At 33.5% G+C, this 6,510-nt stretch overlaps 1 protein-coding gene across 3 annotated transcripts in view; it reads left to right on the plus strand.

The window, feature by feature from the left end:
- The window catches only part of LOC126737964 (uncharacterized), a 169,482-nt gene that overhangs the window by 133,047 nt on the left and 29,925 nt on the right, over positions 1-6,510 (plus strand). The gene's annotated exons all lie outside the window — the stretch shown is intronic.

A 6,510-nucleotide genomic window follows, 5' to 3' on the forward strand; every position in this document is an offset into this window, starting at 1 on the left:
TACATTATTTTTTGTCAAATTTGTAATACAAGCTGTACGAGATGCAAATTCTGGGATGTATTTCCTAAAATATCCAGCTAGGCCCATAAATTGCCTTACTTGCTTTACATTCTTAGGGTCAGGGGCATTTAAAAGTGCATTGACCTTATGTTGCCCTGGTCGGACACCACTAGCCGATATTTCTTGACCTAAATAATCAATAGATGTTTCAAGAAAACGACATTTTTTGATGTTTAAAGAGAAACCAGCAGTTGCTAAGGCTGTTAAAACTCGCTCTAGCTTTATTAATCCTTCCTCGATCGTAAGAGAAGTAATTAAAATATCATCTAAATGAATTAAGCAGTCTTTATCCCGCAATTTTCCTAAAGCATTACAAATGGCTCGCTGAAACACAGCGGGTGCATTCGAAAGGCCAAAAGGGACCCTCAGGTACTCATAGTGGCCATCTGGGGTAATAAACGCGGTTTTCTCGATAGAGCCCTTGGCCACCGGAATTTGGTGGAACCCAGAAGCCATATCAAGTGTAGTAAAATACTTATTTTGACCTAGCCTGTCAAGTTGTTCATCGATTCTGGGTAAGGGCCACTTATCTTTTATTGTAATTTTATTGAGAGCTCGATAATCACAGCACAATCGGGAACTACCATCCTTTTTATGGACTAAAATAACAGGGCTGGCATAAGGGGAATTGCTTTCACGAATAATTTTATTTTTTAATAAATCGTCTATTATAGTCTTAAGTATCTCCCTTTCAGAAAGAGGCATACGATAAGGACGATAACAGATTATTTTGTTCTCAGAAAGCTTGATTTCAAATTCGGCAGTTTTTACTGCAGAAACAGAGTTCCCGGTTGTAATATTTACTGCAAATTTTGTAAGCATTTTCTTTAGGTCTTCTAAATAATTACCTTGCAAAGGCGACAAAATATTGTCAGAAAAATTTGCAAATGAATTTATTGAAATCGAATCGGCTTTACAGGTAGGACTTTCCAAATAAATTCTGGTACCGCTAGAATCGGTGCAAATTTTTACGCCCTTATAATTTAAAAGATCCCTACCTAAAATAGCGTCAAAAGATATGTCGGTGTCATCAACTATACAAAATGTTATTTTAAAGGCAGTCCCATTATTTTCAATATTTATTGTAGTTTTTGCTAGAGATGAAACAAAGCTACCTCCAATTCCCTTTAATAAAGTAAAATTTGTCTCCATGTGGCAACTTAATTTACCAGCAATCTTTTTAGAAAGTAAACTACACTCAGCCCCGGTATCAATTAGACAATTTACTTCAAAATCTTGAATTTTAAATTTTGTACAAAATTTGTCATCTAGCTCAATACAAAAATTATTGATATTAAAACCTTTCTGCTTTTCTTGTTTAAGTTTTTGAAAACATTTATCAGCGGTATGGCCAAGTTTATTGCAAAAATTACATTTTATTTTAGAGATAAACGAGCTATCAGCTTCTTTCTGTATAAAATTTGATTTTGCATTTTCCGGACACTGCCTTTGTAAATGACCAGGCTTACGACAAAAGTAACACAATTTTACACTGGGTCCACTCGTCATACTGTCAGTGTTCGGAAAACGCCGTTTCAATCGATTGTTAAAATTACTGGTTGTAGGTTGAGCAACTTCATATGATGCAAGTAAAGTCAATAAGCTTGAAATTGAATCTAGTCTACTATTAAAAGCAGCAGTCTTAACGTGAATATCATCTAAGTCGCCTATAACCAGTTCCAACAATTGTTTTTTTGTTAAATCAAAATTAAGGGCTTGAATTAAAGAAATTTTTGTTCTGGCATACTCACAATATGAGGTGGCGCTTCGGCTGGTATACAGGCTGGCCTTACGAAACTTTTCGTTTAGATTCCTCTTTGGAGGATAGAAACTACAAATCTCCTCCCTAAAACTTTCCCATGATTTTTCAATTGGCTGCCACTTGTTATACCACTGTCTCGCTTCTCCCTGAAGTCCAGAAGCTGCTCTCGTTAATTGTTCAAGGGACGACCACTTAAATGTATCACCAAGCTTTTCAATTTGTTCACACCACTTGCTAGCTCCATCGCTATCACTTGGACAAAATTTCGGAATTTCGATAGCGGTCACAGGACTCGAATTACGACACGACACGTCTCTTAGTTCTTTAAGTGTAGCCGCCAACACTTCCGTTAATTGCTCCATTCTCGTAATTATGGTTTAATATAATAAAATTTCAAGTATTTTTCGCGGCCTCTTTATACTTGCGGATTAATACGCGAATTCTATCCCACTTCTGATGTAAGAAGGAGCAATAAATAAAAATAAAAAAATAAACTGCTTCACCAACGATCTATTTTAAAAAGAAGATTATACAAGCCAACTTGCTAATGCGTACAATACGACGTACCGTCTCAATCTGATTTTTCTTAATCTACCATGCCTTAAACTTAAAAGTCCCTATATCATATTACAGACTAAACATAAACAAAGACATCTAAAGCTAAAAGGTCGAAAACTATAAATCTTTCAATAAAAGTTCGTCAGCACATCACTTGAATACCCATTAGAAAATCCAAATAGAGGTTCTTTTGTCGTTTCTTTTGCCTGCTTGACGCCCAAATTCTATGAAATGCTCACATGTATTTTAGATATTAAAGTGTGTATTCTTATTTGCTTATTTTGAAACAAAAGTTAATAAAAGAAAAAGAAAGAAAAAAAAATTTACTGTTTGAATATAAAAATATATTTAGGGTTCTTATTATCCTACTTAGAGCATTCCGAGAGCGGAATGATGTCAGTTTGGCCGTGTTAGATTCCTTTTTCAAATATTTAAATTTGGCGCTCTTTTGTATATTTATTGGGTAAATCTAACTTTATAAAGAACGCACTTAAAATGTAGATACAAATATCATACAATATAACCGTTGTTCCTTAAAGACAAGTACCTAACTAATAGGTAAACCTCGCATCAAATGTTTTATTTTCGCTCAATTTCGCTGTCCGCCGCGAAAAGCTCGTGGTCTCATTTTCAGTCTACCGGGCAGTGTTGCCAGTTTGATTTTGCAAGGGGTAATAGAATGTCCAATGAAAAGGTAACAGATTTGAAAAAAAGGTAATAAATTTTCAAAAAAGTTGTGATTGTTGGGTTAGGCATATTCTGAGCTCGAATCTATATTTAGTTTAAAAAATAAATAAATTTTGACTGTTTAACGGATGCCGATATGAAACGGAAACATTAAACCATCATGCGCGAAGAAAAAGACGCCTATTATGAAGTGTACTACCATTCAGTTTTTGCAGTTAAGTATCTCATATATCAAATTGTTTGGTTTGAGGAGTAGTGTAATATGTTTCTTTATCCCTACTTCATGGCTTGGTGTTTGTTTAATCCGAGGTTATCTACATTTTCAAATTCAAATTCTTCTAACGTCTCAAAAAGTTACCAACTAGATACTGAATTAAAATATTGTAAAATATATATAAAAGTCTCAATATTTAGATAAACATTTTAGAGATTTTATTAGATAAAAATATTTTATGACATTAATATGATGTATTTATCTTTTATGTCTCGCATGATTAGACAAAGATAGAAATAAAATCAGCTTTTTAGAAGTTCAGGTGTCGACCAAATATGAAAGCGGCCGAATTTAATGGTTTTCTTTTCTTTTATAAGTCAAAATTTTGAGAAAAAAAATTAGTAGTATTAGTAAATAGTAAGCCATTTTTACACCCAGTACAAAAAAACAAGATTAAATAAGGCTCGTTGGTAATTCACATACATATTATGTTAATCTTTAAAAAAAAAAAAACTTAACAAAAACTACAACAAAACAAGATATGAAAAACAAAAAATGTATTAACAACAAAAAAAAACTTAAACAAAATATTGATTTTTGGTTTATAACCATATTAAATAACTAACACTAATAAGGATTCAAATTTTTTTAAAGTGTTTCTAAGAACTAACAAACAACTCCTACTAACTAATCTATCACTCAATCAAGAAAACTAATAAACTTAGCTTTAATCATAGAATTCGTTTTAGAAATATATTTGTTGATTAGCACTAAATATTAAATCAAACTAATATTTACTTTGGTCCTAAAGTTGCTTTTTTATTTTATTAGTATATTTTATGAATCGGTAGTAACGCAAAGCGTGGCGGCGCGTCGCCACGATCTTTGGCTCGCGTGCGACTTTCAAATAATCAGGAGTCGACATATGAACTCAATTCATTATGTAGGTAGAGCGCTTTTATTTTCTTTTTAAAAGGTAATAGGTAATAGATTTTAGCAAATGGTAACAAGGTAATAAAAGTTTTGAAAAAGTAATAGATCTATTACAATTGTAATAGACTGGCAACCCTGCTACCGGGTCTACCGCACCGTGTGCGCATACAAGACGGGCGCACATGGGACTGTGTAGTTGGCGCACATCTGTAGTTGGGATTGCAAAAAGGCATTGGAACCTTGGGTTGGTGCTAAATGGTGGGTTAGGAAGTGGTTTGAGCCCTATTTAGGCGACAGCCCCGTGTGGGTGTGCTTGTATATGCGTGTGTACATACAGGCGTACGTTGTTTTGGATATAAGTTTTTATGGTTGCGCTTAGTTATTTATATCAATGTTTTATTAATAAAGATATTTATTGTTTTGACTATTAGTTCATTTACATTAAACCTCATCATATTATTTACCTATACCATCGTTATAATTAAATATCTTAAATTATGTTTTTTTTTCAAAATGTATACTTATATTAAATTACATAAAATATCAAATAATTTAAATAAATAATACCCATTTTTTAACACCTGATAAATGTGTTTTGTTCATGTAATGTAAAATCTAACTATATTATGCCTTTATTATTTTTATTAGTCCACAGCTAACCCATTCAACTAATAAGTGTTCCAGATAAAACCAAAAAATACTACTATCGACATAGTGAAGCCACTCCCATTTTTGTCAATAAGGTTGTTATTTTATTTTTCGTGTGTGTAAATTACAAAATATGTAATTATAGGGGTTAAAAATGATACAAATCTATATTTGTGTTCTGTGGTACAAATACAAAGCGATAAAAAATCCTATAAATTTACAATTTTAGCCCCCAAAAAGGTCCAAAATTTTCCTAATATATATATTTTTTATTATAGCAAATAATTACGTCGAATTCGTATTCGAATTACGTAGTTCTATTTAACGTATATAGAAAAATCTTCATCATTTGCAAAGTTTTGTATTTTTTCCAGTCATCTTCACTATGTAAAAATTTTCACTAAGTAAAATTCTATGTAAAAATGATCAAAAAAAAATCGGTTTTTAGACGTCTCTTTAACTTTACCGGACCCGAAGCTTGCACCCTATTGAAAAAGTGGGGATACCTTTTCATACAATGCACATTGACCATTCTGAACCTTTTACTAGAAGCAAGAAAAATAATCAGTATGTGTTCATAGTGTGTGATGCATTTACTAAGTTGTCGAAACCTACTCGAACTCGGTCACAGGGACGATTTCTGAAACTTAGGTGTTGGCGGATTTGGGTTCCCTATGCGAATAATTTCTGACCGTGGTCAGTGTTTGGCGAATTTATGGCCAAGGCGTTAAAATAATAAACTTAAGGGTTTTGGGGTCTTAATCATTTGGGTAATTTAATTCAAAGATGGAGTTTTCTCCAGCTCAGTTGATGTTCTCACATAATAATGGGATGAATGCTGATTTGTCGAGTGGGGTTGAGGTGTCAAACACACTCGGGGCCGAAGGTGAGACTCATGAGGCGAATAAGCAGGCTGTTTTCTAAAGGCGAGTCGTAAGATGAAAATGCGTTACGACAAAAGGTGGAAAATTGCAATTCAAGGCAAAAACATATGTAGGTACAGGGCGAGGTGTTTAAAAAGGCTGATTTGGTGCCATGGCGAAAAGCCGGAACCTGTTCGAATGAAAAGGGTGTTAACCGTAAAATGATTAAGAAATATGATGGTCGCCATGAAATCATAAAAGTTTTACCACATGATCGATATGTCATAACCTCAGTGAAGGGCGTCAGGGTGTTATAAATCTTTCAAGGCGATTGATTCATTGAGGCGTTATTGGAGCACCACTTTTTAAGCAAGATGATCACTCTGTCGAGATCACTGAATTGACCTGTTTGAGAGTTAGGGAATTGTATTAATGAGTACACTAATTTTTGCAATAAGGCTGACAATAAATTTCTCTTGAATTCGGCACTGGCGTACCCCCGGGTGACAGCGCGACAATAGAGAGGGAGACGCCGGACGGTCTGGCGGGAAAAGAAAAGGAGAGCGTATAGTGCGTGGCTGGCGATCATTATTTTATTGAATTAGGTGTTGGAGAAATAAATAGGTGGTTGTAAAAACTTGGTTTAACAATATCATACTTTCCAAGCTTCAAATTCTAATTCAAGATATTTTAAAATAAAGCAACGATTTTTGACCAACAATGATTTTTATTGTTTTTTTTTTACAATATTTACAAATAAGAATATTTGATGAAAAATATGTATG

Source organism: Anthonomus grandis, chromosome 6 (genome assembly GCF_022605725.1).
Source record: "Anthonomus grandis grandis chromosome 6, icAntGran1.3, whole genome shotgun sequence".
Classification (NCBI taxonomy): Eukaryota; Metazoa; Arthropoda; class Insecta; order Coleoptera; family Curculionidae; genus Anthonomus; species Anthonomus grandis.